The sequence below is a fragment of the Hippopotamus amphibius genome, chromosome 6, assembly GCF_030028045.1.
Source record: "Hippopotamus amphibius kiboko isolate mHipAmp2 chromosome 6, mHipAmp2.hap2, whole genome shotgun sequence".
Taxonomy (NCBI): domain Eukaryota; kingdom Metazoa; phylum Chordata; class Mammalia; order Artiodactyla; family Hippopotamidae; genus Hippopotamus; species Hippopotamus amphibius.
The window spans coordinates 110,658,997-110,683,859 of record NC_080191.1 but is presented as its reverse complement, the minus strand read 5'-3'; the positions used below and the strand labels follow the sequence as shown (position 1 = coordinate 110,683,859).

General features: G+C 41.7%; 1 protein-coding gene across 18 annotated transcripts in view; it reads left to right on the top strand.

Annotated features, from left to right (window-relative positions):
- THRB (thyroid hormone receptor beta) overlaps nt 1-24,863 on the top strand; it is a 386,771-nt gene that overhangs the window by 168,742 nt on the left and 193,166 nt on the right. For 17 of the 18 annotated variants that reach the window (XM_057738390.1, XM_057738387.1, XM_057738396.1 and 14 more), the window contains one exon: nt 1,652-1,723. The gene's annotated coding sequence lies outside the window, so the exon portion shown is untranslated. Of the gene's footprint in view, nt 1-1,651; nt 1,724-22,185; nt 22,258-24,863 lie in introns of those variants that run through there. The other variant, XM_057738394.1, reaches the window with a different exon arrangement.

Here is a 24,863-nt window from a genome sequence, read left to right as displayed (position 1 = left end):
AAAGTGATTCAGTTATATTTTTTCATATCTTTTTCATTATAGGTTATTACAAGCTACTGAATATAGTCCCCTGTGCTATACATTAGGCCCTTGTTGTTCATTTTATATATAGTGGTGTGTATCTGTTAATCCCAAACAATTTATCCCTCCCTGCCTTTCCCCTTTGGTAACTATAAATTTGTTTTCTATGTCTGTGAGTCTGTTTTGTAAATATGCTTCTTAAATATCTTGGTCTTCAGCCTCAAAATATCAGAGCTTCTGATGTTCTAGCAAACAGTACAGTGATACTGACAACTTGCGGTTTGAATATTCATGACGAAAGCAAGCGGAGAGAGACACTGAAGAAAATAAATACCTCAGAGTCTTCCTTAATGTTGTTGGAAAAGGGAGGAAAATTAATAAGATCACTTTTTAACAAATATGTTTTACCTTTCAATACACTGACTGTCCATTCTGCGTGAAACCATAGTATAGAATAGAGAGCAGCATCTTGAGACGCTCAGAGTGGAGTGGAATTGCGGAGAAAATTCACACATGCGCACACACATATGCACCCACACACATGACGAGCACACTTTAATGGCATGACAGGTGCTTTGATGGTGTTAGATGGAAAGGCAGTGACTAAGCTGAGACTTAGTGCAGTCAACATGGTCAGCTCACATACACATTGTTGAGTCCAAAAGTAGAATGGTAGATACACATACGTAGATTCATATCGTATTGGTGAATTAAAAACACGCAAACACTGTTCATTGTCCTGGATACTCACATTGTATGTAAATGTTTTTAAAAAGTGTGATGAAAAGATACAAATAAATTCTTGGTCTGGCCTTGGAGTGGGTTGTCCAGGAGATTATACCTATGCTCTATTTTGTTTAAAAAAAAAAAAAAAAAAAAGAGCAGATGTGACAAAATGCTGTTAGTGGTCCATTCTGGGTCGAGGGGATCCAGACATTTGTCGTGCTCACCTGTGCTTCCCTATGATCTCTAAGTTCCTCCACAACAACAACAAAAATTGTGGGACCACAGTTACTGAAAAAGCAGCCCCTTGCTTGCTATGCAGACAGACACTTGGAGGCGTCGTCTGCTGCATGAGCAGATGCCCTGGATTCTCTTTCATCTGTTTACACCTGGGGGAAGCGTCCCCCACGTCAGTGCACTTGCCACCATCTACACAGCTCTGTAGCTTCCTCCTGGCTCCACACCTGATGTCTCACAGGGGCACGGTCCCAACTGGTGTTTGTTAGGACCTATCCCGGGAACTGTCCTCTGACACCCAGATGGACCCTTTTCAGCACAGAAGTTCTAAATTGTTTAAGATTCATGTTTGCCTTGTAGTCCTCTTTCCAGGCTGGGAATCCAAAACCTCGGAGTTCTGTGCAGAAAAGTAGGTGTTTGGGATCCACAAACGTTGTCCCATGCCTATGATGTGTTATTACAATCCTTGTGTTAAAGTCCCCTTCTCTGAAACCGTCTTCCCTTTGGAATGAGATTTTATCTACGTCTATTTGCATGTATTCAAAATCAGAGACAGCTCTGAAACCAGACCCATTTAAACGTAGGAAGGAGAGCAGTGATGGATTAAGCAAATGTTGGGGAACTTTAAAAAAACACTTCTATTTATCTTCTTGTGTTTCCCTTTTTCCAGATCTGCAGTTTCCCTCCCACTGGCCGTCCTGCGTGGGTGCCAAGTTCCACACCGGAGTTCATGGTTTGTCAGGTCAGATGTCGGGCTTGACTTGACTGTTTGCAGATTCGTGATTCTATGATTGTCACTTTTCAGCATTATGGGAATGATCTGCTCTTGTTATTTAAGATGGTTTTGAACTCTGTAGGTATTCAGGAGAAATATAAAGCATTGGGTTGAAAATAAACATAATGGAGAAAAGGACACTTCAAATTCACTTGGGGGATAAAAAGAGTAATAATTGGACAGAGAGAGAAAGGAGCCTGTTTTTCATTTGTTATGTGGAAAGATGCTCAGTGGAGAACCACAGTCCTCTCCAGTCTCTCTTTTTCTTGAGTGCTAAAAAAGGCAAAAGCAAAATCAGAGCAAGTCAGGTAGGGCGTGTGCACCTGTGCAGTGAAGACCCACTTCCCTCCCTGACAAGCCCGCCCAGGGTCCCTCCAGTCCCCAGATGTTTGGAAATATCAGGCAGCCTGTTCAGTTTGGAACGCTAGCATGTCATTTGGAACCCAGTTTGTTTACATTATTATAACAAGAGTTTCGGTTTGTCTCTGCAGTTAGGGTTGTGTCAGCACTTTCCTTTCTGTGTTTATTATTTTTAGCAGTTTAAAAGCTAACCAGGAAAAATGGCTTTCTGGCGGCGAGGTGACATTCCGGCTGGGCCAGGGTCTGTGGCGTCTATAGAAGCTCTGGCTGTCTGTTGAGTCGGGCCTTTTGAATGCTGCCTTTGTGCCTCCATCGCCAGGGCCTCTGGCCTATTGTCCAGCCACCTCAGTTGGGGTGGCGCTATCTGATTGTAACCGGTACTAATATTACAGCGCTCGGTGCCCAGACCCTCCCCGGGGGCCCCCAGTCTGGCGGCCTCTGTCTCCCAGCCCTCTCTCCAGGGGACCAGTCCCAGCTCTCATATCAGAAACGCTATTTGTAATTTATAGAATGTTCCAGGGAAAGGGATCAGTAAGGATCGGCCAGACCTGCAGTTCTCGAACTTTTTTTTTTTTTACAAAGAACCCTTTACCCAAATGAAATCTTTTCAATGAAACGCAATTTGTAAGACGTGGAAAAGTACAGCTGTTCTGTTTGAAGGAGGGAAGCCCGCTCTTCAGCCTCCACTCCACCCACCCCCAGCCAAGGTGGCTTCCCAGGTCCCCTCCCCCCTCCTCCAGGAAACTAACGACTCCTTGGAATACTTGCACACCATTTTCACGGGCGAGCCCTTCAATTTACAGATAAGGAAACTCAGAGGTGATTTTATAGACGCTTAAAACATGAGATATTAGACACTAAAAAAGTACACTGCATTCCTCCATTTGTACTTAGTTCTTAAAAAGGCACAGCTAGTCTATGGTGATAGCAATCAAAGTAGTGGTTACTTTGGGGAGAAACCAGATTGACTGGGCAGGGGCACCGGGAATTTTCTGGGCTGATGGAAATGTATATCTTCATAGAAGTGTGGGTTGCACGGCATTTATCAAAACACATCTCCTTTTGCTATACGTAAGTTATACCTCCATTTAAAAAAAAAAAACAAAGAAGGAAAATAAAGCAAAAAAATTCACTGTTTTGTGAGTCAAAATACTGAGAGCTTCCTGAAATACTGAAAATACTGATGGTCTTTCTTAAAGCTATGTGCACGCTCTATTGAACGGGCTCTACAGTCATTGCACAAAGTTGCAGAAGACAAGAGACCACGCTTCTTTTCTACCACTTTCTTTGTTCAATAATTACCAAAACCATAAAAAGAAAATCTCAGAGAATTTCAGACAAAAGAACCCCTGAATACCTTCTGGGGTCTTCTAGCTGGTAATGCAGCTAAAGGATGATGTATGGGATTTCTGGGGGTGGAAATCCTGAGTACAGTACTTGATCTATGCATTACTTTGACATGTACAGTTGATAATGCTTGGGAAATTGTTCATAATTTTTTAACCTTTGCTCCCTCTGAATGCTTTTTTGGGACCTGTGAAATGTAAGATTCTTTCTTTTGTATCTGACCAGAGTGGAACTTCTGGTGGCAGGTTGGGATTCAGAACTTTGGTGAGACCTCTATCCTTGCAATAAAGCATTTGGACCCTTTAAAAATGATTTTTCTCCCCTGGAAATACTTGGAGCCAAGCCTACTTGAATTTTTCTATTTGTGTGTTTTAGAAGTAACATGGAAGGTCATTATTTGGGTTGCAATGCTGCTAAAGTCCTAGGCCTGGGCAGATGGGACCCAGCGGCCATCCCTGCCCTCCTTTAGAGCCTGATGAGGAGAGTGGACTGAGTCTTCTGAGCAAGGAGAATGTTTTTGAAAAGGAAGTGATGACAGTGTTGAGAAATGGTAAGAGAGGGTCACGTGAAGCAGGGACAGGAAGGATTTAAAGACATCATTGGCCCTCCATATCTGGGGAGAGTAGTTCCAGGACCCTACATACATCAAAATCCACAGATGCTCAGGACCCTCACGTCAAAATGCTGTAGCACAGTCGGCCCTCCTTATCCATGGGCTCTGCATCTGTGGCTTCAACCAGCCCCACCCGGACTGATCCAGAGGGCAGACTGTACTCAAATGGTCTAACCTCTGAGGCTGTGTGACATTTCTTCAAGAAGAACCAACGGTTGCTTCCGTGATTTTCCAACAAAGGGCCAAGATCTATTTCATTCACAAGCTGGATCCACGTGACCAAAAATTTAGTTCACTAATGAAGCTATGGCAAAACAGAATCCTTCGTAAAAGACACATTTTAAATAACATTTTTAAACCCATGCATACTGCACTCTACCTGCACGGGCACGCACATGTCCTCATCAAATCAAATTTAATTCAGCAAGATTTGTATCCAGCCAATTTAGCTTAATGTGCATAAGAGCAGAAATGAAATTGCACGATGGAAGAGTCTGAACAGAATTTGCTTTTTTGCAATTGAATGCCCATTGGAAAGGAACTGTTTTTTTCAAGTCATTAAGCGTTAACATATCCAAATGGCAAGTATCAAGAAGAATTGTATGACTTCTTCATTCCAGTGACTTGGGGCAAGTGAGTCTCCTGGGACCAGCATTGTTGAAATGTGCATATATGTGTATGTGTGTGTGCATTTATCTACAGGGCAAGGGGTGTTTGGAAAATGCAACGTGTATATAGTCAGATTCCAGTTATTCATGAGAATGAGAGTAAAATATCAATAACTGAAGTCCAGTTGATTGAGATTTTTCCTGATGACTTTTAAAAATTAGCAACCTGGAACTTTTTAACCCCTGAACCACCCATGAGGGCTGTGAACAAACGGGATCATATCCTGATTTGAAATTTATCTCCGTCTTCCTCCCTCAACTGTTTTTTCTATTGGTGCTATTGAGTTAGTAACAACTAAAAAACTGGATGAAATAAAAGTAGCAAACACCTTAATGTGCATACCATTATTATTCTCACTTTGCAGACAGGGAAACTGAGAGTAAAGGATGAGGAGAAATGTTGACGATGTTGCTGTCGTAGTGGCAGGGCTGGGCTTAAACTCAGATCTTTCTAACTGTGAGCCCCTGCCTTAAGAAGAAAAGCAATGGATTGAAACCAGTCATCATATTACATTGGCTGGAGCGGAGATTTAGCTAAATTTGTGGAGAGAATAAACTACAATTTGGGGCCTGCCCATAGCAGAAATCATAAATAACAGTAACAAACACACAAAATTTTATTTTTCTCTCCAGGGCAGTTGGGGGTGGTTCTGTTATCATCATGAACTCAGGTGCATTCTATCTTTTTTTATTTCTATTCTTAAGTATATGACTTTATCTTCAAGATTACCTCCAGGGTCATCATGGCTGCTGGAGCTCTAGCCCTCACACATAAATTCTAGGCAGCAGGAAAGATGGGAAGAGGGCGGCCAAAGCCACCCATTACCAGTTGGTTTTCCTCTCAAGGAGGCCTTCCCTGAATTCCCCCTCACGGCTTCTGCCTACAATCTCATCTACCAACTCCTAGTTGCAAAAGAATCTGGAAAATGTAGCTGGGTACTTTGCATCCAGAAGTGAGATTTGGTTGTAAAGGAATATCTTGAAGGCATCTAGCAGATTCATCACCATCTGGCAGCTTTGAAAGGCTTTTCAATTTTGGAGAGGCGTGATCAGGGTGGTGCTTTAGAGGAACTGACCTTGTAGCCAACTGGCTGATGAGTAAAAGGGGGAAAAATAAAGGACTGCAATTTGTGGTGATGAGTTTTGTATTACTGAGGTGGCATTAGGGACAGGAGAGATCAGTGTGACCAATTTGTGAAGAATGCATTGACCAAGGAGAATGTATTCATTCATTAGCCATGCAACGCAAAACTAGGTTTCAACAAACACACACATATGTTTGTGGGGTGTGTGTACACGTATAAAAATACATTATATACACATGTTCATATACACATATGTATGTGTAGTATACAAATATGTGTATGTATATATGTGAGTAAATATATACATGCATATATATGAATGGAAACCTGGGAAAGACATTCAGCTAAACTTCTGGGAAACAGGATCTGGATAAACAAAAAAGTCTCGTGGTGTTTTTATATGCAGAAACTTGGCTGGAAATGTAATGAGACAGTCTATTGGCAATAGGTAAATAATGCATTAACGAATGTATGCACGCATAGCCACAACACAAACAACATAAACCTTTTCTCGGGCTCCAGACCACCAACTGCAATGATTTTCAGAATTTGGCATCCCTAAACAAAGAGAAAGGAAAAATAAAAAGGAGCTAAATTATAGACTTTTAAAGGAAATAAGAGGTGAAGGCATTGTAAACATAACTAAGAAGTTATCCTAAGAAGCCAAGCTAGAGGAAGCAGGAAAATCAGGGTGGAAAAGGAAACCAGTTTTTCTTTCCTTCTTCTCTCTTTCTCCTTTTCTTCTTTCTCCCTTTCTTCTTCCTTCCTTCCTTCCTTCTTTCTTTCTCTTTTTCTTTCTTTCTTTTTCTTTCTTTCTTCTTTCTTTCTTTCTTTCTTTCTTTCTTTCTTTCTTTCTTTCTTTCTTTCTTTCTTTCTTTCTTTCTTTCTTTCTTTCCCTCTCTCGTTCTTTCTTTCTTTCCCTCTCTTTCTCTCTCTCTCTCTCTCTTCTTTCTTTAACTTTAGGAAGAGTAGAATCATGCATTTGGTAGCCACACATTCATAGACTTTTCATTGTAATCTCCCAAACAAGAAAGAAGTTCAACTCCAAGCCATCACCACATCCCGTCTGTTCAGCAAGTGGGCAACAGGTTAAGGTCTTGCCGTTTTGCAGGTGACAAAATCAAAGCCTGTCTGTGGTGCTGGTAGGATGCAGCCAGGCCCCCGGCATGGCTGTTCTGGAACTCCTCACATCCATGGGACATAGTACCCCCACATATACACACACACCTTGTGTATGTAACCCACAGGGCTGGGCAAAATATGACTGAGTTTGTCAGTACAACTTTCTCGGTACTGTGTGTTTGACATCTTTGCCTGCAAGGCAAAATGAGTTTTCATTTTTGCTTTTAAAATCAGCTGAATAAGCAGAACTTGATTTTCTGTTTTAACCCCCCTGATGACGTGCATAGCTAGTCTGAGTCCTGTTTTTCCCACCGCACACTGGGGAGGGGCAGGTCTGGTGGAGCCCTGGCTGTCTGCTCTTCCCCGAGTCTCGGGAAGCCTGTCGAGGCAAGCGTTGTAATTTCTGCTGTAACGTCCTGGACAGAGTCTCTCATTAAAAAGTAAATGCCTATACACTTACGTAGTAAAAGTACAAAAACATGCATGGGAATAACACACCAACTGTAAAATAGTAGCTAGCTTGGCAAAGAGAGGGGAGGGACAAGAGAGAGAGAGGGACATAGGTCATCGTGTTTTCTTATGTTTTATTTCTTATAAAGAGAGAGATGAAACAAATAGAGCAAATCTGAATGGTGGGCACATGTGTGTCTGTAATATTGTTTTATATACCCTTTTAAAAAATTATTTTATAATGGAGCATAGTTGCTTAACAGTGTTCTGTTAGTTTCAGGTGTACAACAAAGTGATAATTATACATGTATCTATTCTTTATTCTTTTTCCATTTAGATTATTACACAATATTGAGCAGATTTCTCTGTTTAGGTCCTCCTTGATTATCTATTTTATATACAGTAGTGTGTGTATGTCAATCCCATACTCCCAATTTATCCGTCCCGCCAACCTTTCCCCTTTGGTAACCATAAGTCTGTTCTCTATGTCTGTGAGTCTGTTTCTGTTTCATAGATAAGCTCATTGGTATCATTTTTTTACATTCCATATATAAGTGATATCATATGATATTTGTCTTTCTGTTTCTGACTTCCTTCATTTAGTATGATAATCTCCAAGTCCATCCATGTTGCTGCAAATGGCATTATTTCATTCTTTTTAATGCCTGAGTAATATTCCATTGTATGTATGTGTGAATGTGTGTGATATTTCATAATTTAAAAAACTTTTCAAATTAAGCTAATGGCCCTCATGTAGGGCAAAGTGAGCAGAGCCCTTGAAATTCTTTTCTCCATCCATAACAATGTACTTGTAATCACATATCGTGCTTCTGTGTCTTTGCATGTGATACTTCCTTCTACCCTTACTGTTCTCCCTTCCCCAAATAACTTCCCTTCACCTTTCCAGACTCAACAGAAGTATCACATCCTCTAGGAAGCCTTGCCTGACTCCGTGCCCCCAGTGCATATGTGGATTTAGAGGTTCTGCTCACGTCTCAAAGAAAATCATACATCTTTACATCATGGCATGCATTACACTGCTCTGTAAACCATAGGCTTGTTTCTCTGACTTCCAGGACCATCACCTCTGGCTGAGCTGCAGTACCTCAGTGGGTACCATTTACACAGTGTCCAACCTGCAAAACTGTACATGTCAGTCCTGCCTTCTCACCAGTGAGAGACCCTTCACTCTCAGGAATAGACACATGTTCACATAGCAAACACTTGTTTAATGAATGAAAAAGCGAGCAGCCAGCCACACTCGAGCTTTCTCTGTGAGGACTTCTCCAGACAAGTGGTTCTCAAAGTGTGGCCACTGGACTGACAGCATCTGCATCACCTGGAAACTTGTTAAAATGCAGATTCTCAGGCCCCAGCCCAGACTTACTAAATCCGAATCTCTGGAGGAAACTTGAACAAGCCGTCCAGATGACTCTGATGTGTGCTTAACTTTGAGATGCACTAACTTAGACTGATCAACACCAAAAGCAAAGATTTCATGTTGTGTCAGTTGAGTGTGGAAAGGTGAAGAGAAGTCATCTGAGGAACAGTGAAGGTGGGGGAGGTGGAGGCAAGCAGAGGCGTTTTAGCACAGACAACGACAGACAGGCACGGTATGTAATTTACAAGTAGGTTTTGACGGATGGAATTAAGAATTCAGATCGGCAGGACAAGAGAGGGGAAGATCAGGGGTCAGCTCACGCAAGTCTGCCTAAGGTGTGTGGATTTTAACTTGACAGCAGTAGGGAGTCAGTTAAAAAACTTAAACAAAGTAGTGATTTGATCCAGTTTAATATTTTTAGAAAGAGTCCTATGGCAACGATGGGACAGATGGGATGGAAGTCAGATTGGCTATTGTGGGCCAGGTACGCAGCTATTAATTAGCTGAGCTGTAAAATGGTGAGCTGAACTAAGGCTCATTCTGGTAGTGATGGAGAGGATGGGTTCAAGAAATGCTGCAAAATAGAACTGAGGAAATATAGGAATGATAAAATTCAGGAAGTAAGAGAAAAGCCATGGAGGATGGATTTTTGTCTTAGGTAATGGGTATACATTGGTGTCATTCACTGAAAGACCAGAGGAGGAGATTTGGGGACTGGTATTGGGGCTGCAGAAAATGAGTTAGTTTGGACATTTGGAGTTGGAGGTGGTATTTATGGAACATTCAAAATGGAGGCTTCAAATGCCAGAAACCAGTGTGGATGATTTCTAGGTATTAACATTTATATGTCATTATAAGCAACACTGCAGTAAATACACCTCTCCATAAATTTTGCCTTAATATCTGATTATTTCCATAGAAGACATTTCTAGAATAAAGGCTGTTGATAAATGTAGCCAAATTATTTTACAAAAGATTGTGTTGTTTTATGCTTCCATTAACATTCGGAGAGTGTCCAGCTCATCACATCTTTACCAACATTATTTAATCTTCACAAATTGGATTTCCTCAGAGTGAGGTTACTTTAATGTATACTTTTCCCGATTCCTTATAAGGTTGGACATATTTCACTTCTTATTGACTTTTATGCAAAGATTATCTGTTCATGTCATTTGCCCATTTTCTGTAAGATATTGATTTTTTAACCGGTTTCCAAGAACTCTTTTCTCTATGAAGGATATCATCTCTCTGCTCCATGTGTCACAAATTGTTTTTCCAGTTTTTCCTTCATCTTTGCTCTAGCAGCAGCTGGCTGTTCCCTCTGCCTGGAATACCTCAGCTGCCCCCCAGGATACCCACTGGGCTCACTCCCGCACCCCCTGCAAGTCTTTTTGTTTGTTTATTTATTTATTTATTTATTTATTTATTTATTTATTTATTTATTTTATTGGCTGTGTTGGGTCTTTTTTGCTATGAGTGGGCTTCCTTTTATTCGCGGTGAGTGGGGGCTACTCTTCATTGTGGTGTGCGGGCTCCGCATTGCCATGGCTTCTCTTGTTGCAGAGCATGGGCTCTAGGCACGTGGGCTTCAGTAGTTGCAGCACATGGGCTCAATAGTTGTGGCACACAGGCTTAGTTGCTCCTTGGCATATGGAATCTTCCTGGAGGAAGGATCGAACCCATGTCCCCTGCACTGGCAGGCGGATTCTTAACCACTGCGCCACCTAGGAAGCCCCCCACCCCTGCCCCCGCAAGTCTTTATTTGAATCGTATCCCTCATTGGTGTCTGGCCACCCTATTTAATACTTCTGTCAACCAACAAGTACAGCCCTTGGCGCTTCTAATCCTCTCTCGGCTCTACATTTCTTTTTCCCATGACACTTTCCACCTTTTCGCATGCAATATAATTTCTTTATTTTGTTAATTGTCATTCTCTATCTGCTAGAATATAAACTCCTTGATAGCAAGGACATATAGGCCTTTGTCTTTTACATGGATAGGTAGGTAGATAGATAGATGATGGATAGATAGATATAGATAGATAGATAGATGATAGATGATAGATAGATAGATTGATAGATAGATAGATAGATAGATAGATAGATAGATAGACAGACAGATAGACAGATAGATGCCCAAACACCTAGAATAATGCCTGGCACAGAGTAGATGCTTAATAAATATCTGTTAAATGAGTGTGGATTGCTCTTATATTTTTATCTATTGTCATAGAGTTTCAAATTTTAATCCATGTAAGTTCATGAGTCTTTTTTTGTAATCTCTTTCATTATTTTCATGCTTAATTATCTTCCCCATGTAGGGATCAATTAAATATTCAGCTGTATTTTCTTGAATTTTTTAAATTTCCTTAAAAGAGTTACTCTTTAAAACCATCAGGCATTCACAAGAGTCTATAGTGTGAGATGAAGTTCTAACTATTTTCCCCAAAACTGTCAGTTTCATCTCATTTTTTTAAACTATTTTATCACTCTGTCATTAGTTTATAAGTCTACCTTCTAAGAATCCCATTTTAAATTCATGCAATAGTGTGTGATTAGAACCTAGAATAGTTTGATGAAAACTAGACCATTTCATTATCTACTGATGAATGTTTTAAATCTTTGCCATTAGGATTTACCAACAGTTTTATAACAAGTTTTTGGTTGAACTAGAAGCAAAATTCAAATGTCTTAATCTCTAAATGTATCCATTAGAAGTAGGATAGTCAAGGGGGTTCTATAACATTTACTTGGAAGAACAAAATATTTTATCAAAAAACATTCATCTCTTTCACAAAATGTATGAATTACCTAGATTATTTTAAACGCAGGTTTTTGCAGTTGTTGACCTTTGTATTATGTTGACTTTTTCGTGAATACCCATAATGCCAGCCACTTACAACCACACTGATTAGACAGCTTTTTCTTGGGATGCTAGGAGATCATACTGAGGCACAATAATTTCTGGTTTGGAGCTGCACTTCCTGGTAATAATAGGTGGAGCAGCTAGTTTCCACCACGCTTTGGGAAAATATGTTGTAAAATATTTAGTAAGCTTTTCTCTATGCAAAACACTATGCTAAACCAATGGAAGGTACAAAAAGTACCACCAATTATACATTCTCAAAGAAACAAAATTAATTGGGGAGTCAATGTACATATGAGGGGAAAGTAAACAGTAATTTTAGTTATTCATCATTATTTATGTTTTTGGTAAAATGAATGGGGTGATTACATATTCAAGATATAAGAAGAGGAAGAAGATGGTAGTTGCAGTGACCTATGGAAACTTTACTGAAGGGATTAGAATTTAAATCGAAGAACAAGCAAAATTTGACTTTTATAGAAGAGGAGAAAGGGAGAGGGAGGCTTAATCATCCTAAGACCTATTTCCCACATTTAACAGTTGGTTTTGGGGTTTTTCCATGTTTTCATTACTGTCGTGGTTTCATTTCTGGACAGTTGCTGTATTACGGTTAAATACATGTCTGAACTGTTTTCTGTTTCTACTTTAAACATTTGATACACTAACCTACCTTTGAAGTTGAAATGAGTCAATGAGGAAAATCTGGCAAGGATAGTGATATTTAGACTGGTTGTCAACAGACAGTAGGACGCATGCTCCTCGCCTTTTTAAAACCATTTGCAATTGATGGAGGATGGGCCAGCCACCTTTTTCAGTGTTGATTTTCTTTTCAGAGGAAGCACTTGATACGGCGGGTATCATGCCAAGCATTAGTTATCAGCAGTAACAGGGTCAGAGGGAAGAGTGGTGAGCTGTTTCTCTCACATAATCTAGAGACCACCATTTCATAAAAAGCATCACTTTTTCTCTCAGCAAATCTTTTATGACAGTGATTCATAAATAACAGAATTCATCTGATAGACTAGGTATTTGACTTCTTTCTCTTCTAGTACTTCTTATTATCGCCTGAAAGAGGATCAAAGACAGACAGCCGAAGTCTGGAAGCAGGAGCTTAACCCTGAAGACACAGACCATGACTAAATTAGAACTTGCTGTAATTACTCATTTTATTCATCTTATCTAGATGTTCCCATTTAATCCAAAATAGTCATACATATTTTGCATTTTTCATTTAATCAAAAATAGTATAATACGTATCTTGCAGCAAGGTAGACACAGCATTGGAATATGCTTATTGTAAGAGCCTTAACCTACTTGATTTTCTGGTGATTTATGGGAGTAAGAGACAGAGAGTTTGGTATATCCCATTTAGCAACCAATGAAGACCTTCAGTTTGCTAGTTTAAGCTTGGCCTTAGTTCATTTGTATCTTAGATCTGTGGGCTACTAATTATGCTCATTTTACTAAATGATATGGTTCATGTTTTTATTTAATATGTTAATGAAAAGTAACTGTTTTCTCCATTAAAATTCAAAAAGAGTAGACGTTGAAGGTAAAAAGTTAACCCATATGCAGTTTTCTGTATGCATATCATATTTCACGATAAAAAAAGATGTAGAACAGAAGAAGTAACTGTAAGAAGATGGGAAAATATCTAGTAACAACTAACAACAGAATTCCTCTAAGGAAAGGAACTACATTAACTCAGGAAAATGGCTTGACCAATGTGCTTAGAGGTAGAAAAGTAAATCTCCAAGTGATCTAGCTGAGAGTAGAACTGTTTTGCTGGAGGCAAGGGCAGGTTTGAGCCTTTACTCCAGAGAGAGGAGGGAGATAGAGATGGAGGTGGAGGTGGAGATGGAGGGAGAGAGGGGAGGAAGAAATGAATGAAAGTATGGATGAAGGACCAGTAATGGACGAAGGACCAGAGAGATGACAAAGGCTATAAGGTAGTGAAGTGATACCTTCTCTGTGACCCCTCAGATCCTCAGTAAAGGAGCTGAAATGTTTGGTAGTGATATATCTCTTATGGAAAGAACCTACTTTTGACTCAGGTCATGGGGTGAAGCTGAGGCAGGTCAGGTGCCCACAGATGTCTGAGGTGGCTGGGGGGATTGTAGAGATCTTTCAGAGTGGGGGTTTAGGCCAAGGTGGGAGGTGGCGGGGGGCTGGTCTTCTGTCAACCATTGTTGCATAGTGGTGGCTTAGAGTAGTGCATCTCAAGTTTTAATGATCATACAATCAACTGGGAATCTTGATAAGAATGCTGATTCTGAATCAAGACATCTGGGGCAGATTCTGAGATGCTGTATTCCCAGCAAAGCTCTTGCAGTGAGCCCATGAAGCTGGGCAACAGACCACACTTGGAGTAGCCAAGTGGTTCCAGCACCAGATTTCCCAGGTGTAAATCCTAGTTTTGCCACGTGTTTACTGTGTGACTGTGAGAAAATTGTTTCCCTTGCTTTTGCGCATTTTCTCAACCATAGCATGGAGACAATACCCCATAGGGTTGCTATGAAGATTAAATGAGTTAATAGATGTAAAATGCCTAGAACAATGAGTACCTGACAAATAAAGGAGCTATATCAGTGTTAGCTTCAGATGCAGTTATTATTAGTAGTATTAGTATTATTACTTCCTAACTTGGAAATGAGACCAATCCTATGAAGATTTAAGAATTTCTTAGGACTCGGTCCGTTGCAGCAGTACCAGCTTGGACTTTAATGTGAGACAAAGGTGGTCTCAAATCCCACCTCCATGACCTGGATCTGTTCACTCCCCTCTGCCCTTGCAGCACATCAGTTTAAATTCCAAAACTTGCTGAGAAGTTATGCAGGCATGCATGCTAATTTTTTTCCCTGCTTTAGACTACATAAGAGTGCATTTCGCTGGGACTCAGAGGTTAACTTAGAGGTCATCCAGGGAATGCCTCTGTTCTGTGCTGTATGTTATAGATGTCTCTATGATAGGCGTATTATGTTGTAAATACCTGGTCAGGTGCCCGTCCCCCCTCCCGAGTCGAGCCTGGCTGGGGCAGAGGCTGGAAATATTTTTCTTCTCACCCTTCCTGCCCTCACCAGCACCTGGCACGGAATTTGGCACATGGCGCACGCAAACAATTAATGTGGCGAAACCCATCTGCCTGTAGTCAAGAAAGGCAGAAAAATCATACATTAAAAAAATCATATATTCATTTCATTTTGACTTTCACTTAGTCTACTTCATCATTTTTTTAGAATTTACCTACACCTAGGAATTTATTGTCAGCATCAAATACATGGCGGTACACATACTTAGTTGGTTTGATAAACAATGGGTGTTTCACCAATGAAAGGATGGAAGGATCCATAAATGTTTGTGTTTGCTGTGAATATAAATTATTTGTTTCATATTCATCAGATATGGAATGAGAGAGAGACGTTCCACTTTAAGCAAACCTTACACGGGAATGTTTGTATTTACAGAAAGGATAAATTGAAGAGCAAATATTTATTTAGCAAAATTCTTCTTTGCATAAGGATTCAGGATAGCTGTTTTATGTGACTAGTCACTGAATAAACTTAGATGTGTTTCACACCCAACTTTATCAGCAATCCAGCTGGGGTGTCAAGGGGGCTCATTTGTAGAGATATTCTCGGAACCAAGGAGCTACATATACATTTAACAGAAGCCCCAAGATAGTAACTTGATCCACTAGCAGATTCTAAAGTGGTTTGGTGATAGACTCTCACACTTAATTTCTGAATCCTCCTACCTAGATACATTTCTACAACTGGTACTATGACTTCTGGAGTATTCTAGCAGAGGTTCTCAGGAGAATCCATCCCTACTTATGTCAGCTGTTGGCTTCTGGTCACCCGGATGGTAGAATCCTGGAGATGAAAGATTGCTTAGAGACGGACCCCTTTGCTCCTCAACGTGTGGTTTTGGTCGGTCCCACTGACCGCATCCGGAAGCTTGTTGGAGATGCAGAATCACAGGGCTCTTTCTAGACCTAGTAAGTCAGAATCTGCCCTTTGACAAGCTCCCCAGGGGATCCTTATACACAGTAAAATGGGAGAAGGCTGAGTCCATCCTCAGTGGACCCTCGCACCCCACATGGCTAGCTGCCTTGAGTGACTGTTGTTGTCGCTGCCCTAGGAACATTAGGAAACAAAACAGGGCAGAAATGCTGTTCCCAGGAAACAAAGAGAGAACAGAAGCCCCCAAAAATATGCTCAGCAACTTCAGTTGCCTGGGGCCTGAGTTTGTTAGAACGAGTCAGCTTGTTAAGGAAAACTTGATGGTCACTTTATCTGTGGGCCACCCAACACTCAGCAAAATGAATGGCATCATTTTTTGGAAATCTGGGGTACCAACAGCACTGCTTCTAAAAGATTTGGGGGAGAGTAAGAAGTGGAGGAAATGGAAGACAGGTGAGTATCCATGCAATGCTCATGAGAAAAATGCAATTATGGCTAAATTCACTCATGAGTTTCACAGCTGTACCTGGGAGTGATGCATTAAATAGCACACAGGCATTGCTTGCATCGCAAAAGGTGGCAGAATATTAGGAAGAGGAAATGGAGCTAAAGGCTTTTGTCTTTTCTGTAGCAGGTTCTTCACAAGACTCTAATAAAATGAACATGAGACTATTTTTACCCACATATTGTTCAGCCCTAGAAGAGTCAAGCTCCTATAACAAAAGTGTCTTTCAGTAAAATGTTCTAGGTGAATCAAAACCTTGACAACAATGATGGAAGAGAAAAAAATTAACGAAAGTATTCCTTTACTCCTGGGCAACATACTCTAAAGCAATTAGCTTTCAGTTCAAAAGGGAAAGCTGAGGAGAGATTCTGATGCCCCCAAGATCTGAAGACCAAGAGGAAAGCTGCCTTCCTGGAGCTCAAGGCCAAAAAAAGAGCTTCAAGAGCTGCTCTAAAAGACTTTATACATTGAATTACCCCTAGGAAGGGTCACAAGACAGAGGTGGGAGCTGGACCCAGCCCAAAGCAAATACAGTAAACTCTTTGTTATTTGGTGCACGTAGATTAGATTAACAAAAAATGATACTTAACCCATTTACCTACTTCTCCCATGAACTTTTTCAAATCCTCTGTTTGAACCTATGGAAACTATGGTTTTGATTTAAAAAGATAAAAGCATTTAAGCTTCCAATGCTGGTTTATTTTCCTGGCTAACTGATTAAGAGGACCAAGTGAAATACATACTTATAGCATTGTTTCTATCTAAATCAGTATTTTAGAGAAGCTCATTTTTTTTTCTCCAAATTCACCTCAAGTTTTTTACTTTATAAATATGCTTTAAAATATATTCATAGTTGTAATTTCTCATGAACTTCTGAGATCTGTTTTATTTTTCCTTCCCTTACGCTGTAACCCAGCACTGTCCACTAAAAATAGAATGTGAGCCACAAATGTAAGCAAGTATATAATTTAAAATTTTCCAGTAACCGCATTAAAAAAGAAAAACAAGTGAAATTTATTTTAATATTATATTTTACATAACTCAGTATCCAAAATATCAGTCCCACAAGTAACTCAAAAGTAACCAATTGCAGGCTGCAAATTCAAATGCCAGCAAAAGCTGGGCAGGTAACTTAAATGAGTCACTTCTAAAGGAACCGGAAATTTGAACTTTTGAGTGAAATGCCCTGTTCTTTCAAATGCTGACTCATTTATGATGATGATTATTATTATTATTTACTTTAACACCAGATGCACTAATCAAAACACTGATGCAGGGTGGACTAGGCCAATAAGATGCCAGCTGAGTGTTCAGCCAAAACATCAGTGGTGGTTCTCCATCAGGAATTGCCTCCATGCATTTTGTTGATCTCACAGTGGGGTGGGCTCTGGGATGCCACTAGCCTTGGGGACCTTAGTACAAAGGACAGTTCTGCACCCAAAGATCTGTTCTGCCCCAAATGCTGTAATGCCCCAGCTGAGAAACACTAAAAGAGTAATGGGAATTCTCTAGTTCCACATAGGGTGTCCAAGTTCAACTCACGTGGGGGGCCAAGGCCCTGTTTGGTAAGGAGGAGAAAATGCATTTTCCAGGAGCATCTATTTCCTTTTGGTTGCACAGGTGTAATGGACATGGTAGGTTTCAAGAATTGGAAGTTTCTGACCACCTTTGACTTATCTCCCATTTCTGCAAAGCTTTGCGAAAAGGCTTTGGAGAAAGATTTTATTTCCCCTTTTCTGGTTTTGGTATGCTACCACTCTTCAGAGTTTTCACTTTTTTGTTTAAAATGACTTTCAAACAGGGGTACACCCAAGGAAATGACTTGATTCAAGGTTTACAACTAAGAAAAGATCTGCAATGCAAAACTCCCATGATAGGCAGTTCAGCTGAACTCTTTATTCACTCCTCCCCCAGAAGGAGTTATGTCACAGGTATGACCTGCTGGGAGGAGTACATCCCCACTCTTTCTTGTTTGAACAAATTGAGTTTCTCCTAATTCTCTGTCCCACACCCACTCCAATTCAGCTGAAGTGTTTGTTGGGTTTTGTTCAGTGATGATCTCCTTCCCTGAACCAAAGAGGGTCTCCATGATCCATTGTCTGAGATTGATATGAGTGATGGAGGCTCATCTAGGCTTCAGGTGATCTCTCATCTATCTACCTATCTATTTATAACTTTTTAGTAAGTATCACATGCATATGCTAAAGTATGTAAGACTTGATGAGTTTTTTAAATAGATGTCACCCATGTCACCATCACTCAGAAGAGGATATAGAAGATTTTCCACACCCCAGAAAGCTATTTCATACCTCCTCTGCCCCCATCAGAACAACACCCTTACCCCAGGATTTACCGCTATTCTGATTTCCATCACCATTGACTCATTTTTTCACCTGTTCTTCAACTTCCTATACCTGAAATTACATAAATACGCTTTTGCATTTAACACTTTTTGCTGAATTGAGATGTTCACATACATTGGCACAGGTATCAGTAGTTTATTCTTTCTGTTGTTGAGTAGCACTGATTATGTGAGTAGACAGTACTACAGTTTGTTTATTCATTCTCCTGTTGGTAGACATTGGGGTCATTTGGCTGTCTTGTGGTGAGCATATGCATTTCTCTTGGATATATATCAAGGAGCAGAAATGCTAGGTCATAGGGTAGATGTATGTTTAACTATATTAGGAACTTGCAAACAGCTTCCCAAAGTGGTTGTATATACTTACAGAGCCCCCAGCAGTGCATGAGACTTCTAGTGGCTCCATTTCCTCTCCAACACTTGATAATGTCGGTCTTTTTAATTTTAGTAATCCTGATGGGTATGCAGTGGTGTCTTATTGTGGTTTTGATGTGCATTTTCACTTTCACCTAAAATAAGTGAGTCATAAAAATTATTGAAGTTCATGAAGAAGCTCTTAAAGTCTTGGCTCAGTTGACTACACATGCAATCGTTATTAACTCTTTTCAGGAATCCTAACTATTTCTCCTTCCTGAGAGACTTAATTGCGCAATCATTCTAACTTTCTCAAATGTGAAAATTCCTCAGCCACACCCCTAGTGTGGTATCGCCAGGGTATGGCCCTGATAAATGGTGTACACCCAGCATTGCTGTCCTAGGCACCTGGCAATGAGTTTGCCTGTTCCAGAAGTACCCAGCGCACATTTATGGAGCACCTACTTTGTTGTAAGCACTGTGCTGGACATTGAGGAAGCAACAGGGACCAAGGCACAGTCCCTCTCTTGAAAGGCTCACAGTCTAGAGAGGGAGACAGAAGGTGAGCAGACAAGTGTTATGCAGTCTGAGTGCTTTGAGAAATGTGTATGTTCTCAGGGCTTTGAAGTCCAGCGTCAAGGTGCCTGGAGAGAGCAAGGAAAGTCTTCCCAGGAGGAGTGATAATCCAAGCGAGTGTTTCAGAAAGCAGAGGCAGGGCACCGCAGGCAAGGCAGCTGCAACGCGGAGGCGTGGAAGTGAGGCTCTGGAGGGGTTGCCCGCACTGCCAGGGCAGCTGGAGCGTAAGGCTTGTGCAGGAGGGTGCTGGCAAGAGACGCAGCCAGGATGTCTACGGGGACAGATCGTGCAGGGTGTACTTAGGTGAAGAGATATTCTGCAGCATCTTAGCCTAGAGAATCTCCTTCTCAGTTTACGCACAAGCAAAAAGAATCAAGACTTCCCTTTGGCTGTCGTCTCTGAGTTTAGACTTCTACCCACCTTTTGAAGTCAAATTGCATGATGTTTGACTTCTTTCTAACTTCTTATCTGGACCTGAACACATTTTCTATTAAACAGTTTGCAACCAATGTGTACTTTCTCATAGATGGTAGCCTGAGAACTGTATTTTCTACACTAGGTTTTTTTTTTCCTTTTATGCCTTCCAGACCCACATAACTAGGCCACACAATAGCCCTGAGTGTGACATATGCCCACTTTTAGGTTTCTTGCAGAATGGAGTTTTATTCTCAGTGTTAACATCTGTCCTTTAGATTGGAGGAGGGAGGGAGACATTTACATGCGTAATCAAGTATCTTCTCATCTCAACCAAATCAGTCCTGACCACGTCCAAAACCTTCTCCCTCCAGCACAGCCGAGGAGGCCATGGGGTACCAGGATGATCTCCGCTATATTTAACAAACTCTCATGTAACATGTGTCCCTTCCCATTTTCCAGACAGTATCCTAACCACGTGACACATAGCAACTCACTTAATCCTCCTCCTCACCCCAGAGCTGGACAGTATCATCTCTGTGGACAGATGGGGAACTGAGGCAGCAAGGGGGTGGGAATTTGCTCAAGTCACAGACGGGATGTGAGCCCACACATTCATCCTTGCCAGCACTGTACCAGGCTGCTGCTGCTTCCTGGTGAAACCTCGAGGAGACACTCAAAGAAACAAAGTTCCCTCGGCAAACATTTGTTGAGCAACTGCCTGGTGGGTTAGTCAGCAACGCCTTTGCCCCAGGAACTCTTCACCTATTTGACAAGACAGGGAGAAAAAAAAATGTTTGCAATGCAATGTGAACCCAAGGAGGAAAGAGGCATGGAGCTAACTAAGCCTGGGGACGGGAGGGAACGGCTTGGGCTTCAAAGACAGGCTCAGCCCTTGTGAAAAGGCTGTCAGAGGCCAGAGAGGGAAAGGGATTTGGAACGGTCATGTGTACTGGGTTTGGGAGGTGTAAGGTATGCAGGGGAAGGTGAGCATGGGAGACGTGATGGATGGAGGAGCAGCTGTTGCGGCTGTTTGGGAGCATCTCCTTTGCAGGGTGGAGCATAGAGCTTATCTGGTACCCAGTGGGAAGCCATGGAGGGTGTTACCTAGAGGGCAGCGGTGATGGACCATCTTCATTGCTGTAGCCAGGAAAAGATGAAATCTCGCTGTGTGGGGCATTTGGAATCTAGGAGCATTGGGTGGGTTGGCAATAAAATGTGGAGTCTAAACTATGACATGAAGAGAGGGAACATGCAAGGGGAGGGGACAGACTGGGGAGAGCAAGAGAGGGAAGGAGGAAGAAAGGCGGAGAGAGAGAGAGAATGATGTTTGCTAAAAGGGGAGAGCAGGGAAGAGAGGAAGGAAGGCCTGGAAGGTGGGAAAAAAAAGAAAATATGTCAGTGCCTTGAAAATATCTCATGGTAGTGTTACTGGCAAAGTCTACATACGACTGAGGCTTTGGGAAGTATTTTCTCAGCCAGCTTCTGTTTCGGTGGCTCCCCAGCCATTTCTGTCGTGCCTCTATAACCGCCCGTCGCGATTACTTCTATCTGCAGGTAATTTGTCAGGCTTATATAAGACTTCATTTAAGAGCATTGCCTTGGCATGCAGACAGCTTCCAGACTTTACACACCAGCAGAAACATGTTATCTGAAGAGTGCAAGAAAGCAAATGAAATTCATTCCTCAGCACCCCAGCAGCAAACAAGCGCTGCTCTACGGGACATTTTCAGAATAATGCTTTCCTTTAAAAAAAAAAAAAAAAAAGCCATTTGAAATTTAGCCTCACCAGCCTGAATTTTCCAACCCAAGGAAACTTCAAATAGGCAAGGATCACAAGCCTTATTTCAAACCAAATTATTCTTGTCCTCTTTGCCAGTGATAAGCTGAAGAATTAGTGGAGGGAATGATTTCTCTCTGCAATGATGCTGATCGGGCTGGGTGGCAGTAAACGTTCTCATCGTCACAGGGCCTGTAGACGTGGATAAGGTAGCATGTCAGGTGTTAGCTATCCAAGCAGCCTCCTGGTGTTAGAGGAGTCGCCTTTCACCGGGGGGGTTTAGGTTACCACCAGGTTTTCTCATCTTCCTGTTGCAGGACTGGCTTCTGGGAGCAGGCTGGCGGCATGGTGTGGAATCCCAGAGCCAGAGAACAGCCCCAAGTCATGAATTGTTTGTCTGGGGAGCGCGTTATGTGGCAAAATCTGGACCGTCGTGACTCCAGCCTAGTGTCAGTCCACACTGGCATCTAAGATGCCTGTCAGGAGCGTCTAATTGGGATTACTCAGCCTCAGCCGTGCGGGACGTGGCTGTGGGTTCCAAGCAGTTTCTTTGCTTAGAAAACCTTCATTCCACCTGGCTTGGAAGTGGAAGAGGAGCAGATCATGCTGAGGCTGTGGCGATGTCAGCACCCTCCTGAGAGCCCGTAGGACCGCAGGGTAAGTGCCCAACCATCCTGTGACGGGTGTTCTCAGTGTGGATGCTGACGGGAATTTTGTTACAATTCAGGTGTAGGTCAAGGCTTGTCCGTCTTCAGGGCATGGGCTTCCAATGGCCAACTTTTCTTCAAGTTCTAATGTATCATTGCTAAGGGTGAGATGACACAAATGTACTGGCCAATCTTTCTCACCTATCTTGAATTGGAGTTCAAAGACAAGGCAAAAAAAAAATCACTCCTGGATGTTAGGCTCTTTTGGTGAGGATGGGCAGGAAAGAGGGTAATAAAGGGATATAGATTCTAATGCTGTGTTTTCTAAACTTTAAAATTTTTAAGGAGATTTGTAAAAGAAAAACTATCTTCTTATTCTTAAGTAGAATATTGAGTGCATGTATGGATAGGCCATTATCATCGGTACCCAAGCCATACTTTGAGGGACACTGAGTTTCCTTAAGGGCCACATCTAAGGGGATAGCCAGGGTGTGGTCCATGGAGGCTGTGGCTTTGGAGATGCTCCGTGTTCCGCAGGAAATGTGAGGAGAGCTACGGGTGCTCAACCTGGAGAAAAGGCTGCTGAAGTGATTGCAGCTGTTTTCAAGTAGAAGGGTGAGGTACAGGGTAAGGAGACTGCTTGTCCTGTATTTCCCTAGGAAAAGGGTTTCCTCCTTTAGGGAAGGGCATGACAGACCTCTTTGACAACCTGACTTTAAAAAACCACATAGGCTTACTCCCCAGAAATCGCACTTATATCAACGCACAATTGACCCATAATATCAGTGATTTCATGGAACCTTATAAAGTCCATATAAAGAACTCTTGTTTCAGACAGTAGGACTGAAAGAGAATGGAAATTTCAGGATTTGGTTTGAGATAAGGAAGAATTCTCAAAGAGTGTGGCAAGTGCCCCAGTGGAAGTGGGTTTTTCGTAATGGGAATTCCTTCCCCATCACTGGAGCCTGCATGAATGGGCATGTGAGCTTTAGACTCAGCAAGATTGGGATGTGGATGTAGGTGATGCTGTTTCTAGCTGTGCATCCCCAGACAAATTTTTCACCCTGATAAGTATGCCTCCACTCCACCGGGAAGTAGAGGTCAAATCCATCACAGGGTGGTTGGAGTCGTTCAATGACAAAGGGTATATGAAATGCTTATCCCAGTACTAGAGAGGCTGAAGCACAAAAATTAACTTTTCTGAGTAATTCTCAAAGGTGATGAGTTGGAAGAAAGAGCAAGAAAAAGCTTAATTCCTGCCTGTGTGTAAGTTCTTTATGTTCTTTTTTGACTGTTAAGAATATTTGAGGCAGCATTCTAGCTTTGTGTGGGAGGTTACAATAAATGCCTAACTCCAAATATGTACCAGATTCATATTTAAAAAAAAACTTTTTAAATGCATTGAAAGATGATATGATGGTATCTTAAAGTTTTTTTTTTTTTTAAAAAAAGCTTTGTTACCAAAGTGTGAATGAACATTGTAGAAAATGAAAGGTACTTGAGATGATTCAAAGTGTTTTCAATGAAGAGAATCTTATCCTGAGTTTCTATTTAATAGAAGAGGAAATGAGGTTGCATTTTCAGGTAACATTTAATAATGGGAAAGAAAAGTAACTATACATCAGGTGAAAAGTGACAACACTAAATAACCACAGAGTGTAGAAGTTAAATGTCTGTGTTTTAAATTCTAGAAAGAAACATAGTTTTCAAAGGCCTTTGGTAATGGGCTTCTTAAAATGTCCAATGGGGTATGAACTGGAGGATATAAACGTTTAGTCTTGTGGGAGGCAAGGTACTCCTAGCAGCTGGCAGCTCCAGGGAACAGCTCCAGTGTATTTGCTGCAACGCTAATCATATTTCATTCCCCAAGCAGCCAATCTGTGTGGTACACCTACCACATCCAGAGCTGTTCCAGGCATTGCTGGGTGGGCAGGCAGGGGGCAGATGTGTCCCTCCCCTACAAGGACCATCAGCCAGGTTGGGAAATGAGCACATGCTCCTAAAAGAATGAGTGGTTCAGGCAATGATTTCCCAAGTTCCTGAGAGGAAAGGGGGAAGGTGTGTTGAAGTCGATGACAGCCTTCCTGGAGGAGGTGAGAACTGGGCTGAAAAGTAGTAGGAGTTTCTTTCTGTCTTTCCATCTCAGTAAAAGGTAGCACCACGCATCTGGGTGTTCAGTCCAAAAACCTAGAACTCATCCTTGCTTCCTCTTTCCCTCACCCCGAAATCCAAACTCTCAGCAACTCCTACATCTTCTACCTCCAGAATACATCTTGAGCCTGAACGCTTTCGTCATCTCCGTTGCTGTCAGCCTGCGTCGGGTTGGCGTCATCCCTCTGAGATGCTTCAATAGTCTGTTACCTGCACTCGCTCTTCCCACTTTGGGCCCAGCCTCAAATCCATTTTCATAAAGCAGACAGAGTGATGAAGTCACCACTGAGATTTAAACTCTGCAGAGGTTTCCCGCTGGGCTAAACATGAGGACTTTGCTCCTCACCACAGCCGACTAGGTCCGGTAGGACGTGGCCCAGCTACACAGATCGCATCCCTCTTCTTCTCCGCTTAGCTCACACTGGTCCAGCCACACTGCCTTCCTGTGATACTGTGATCCGGCTA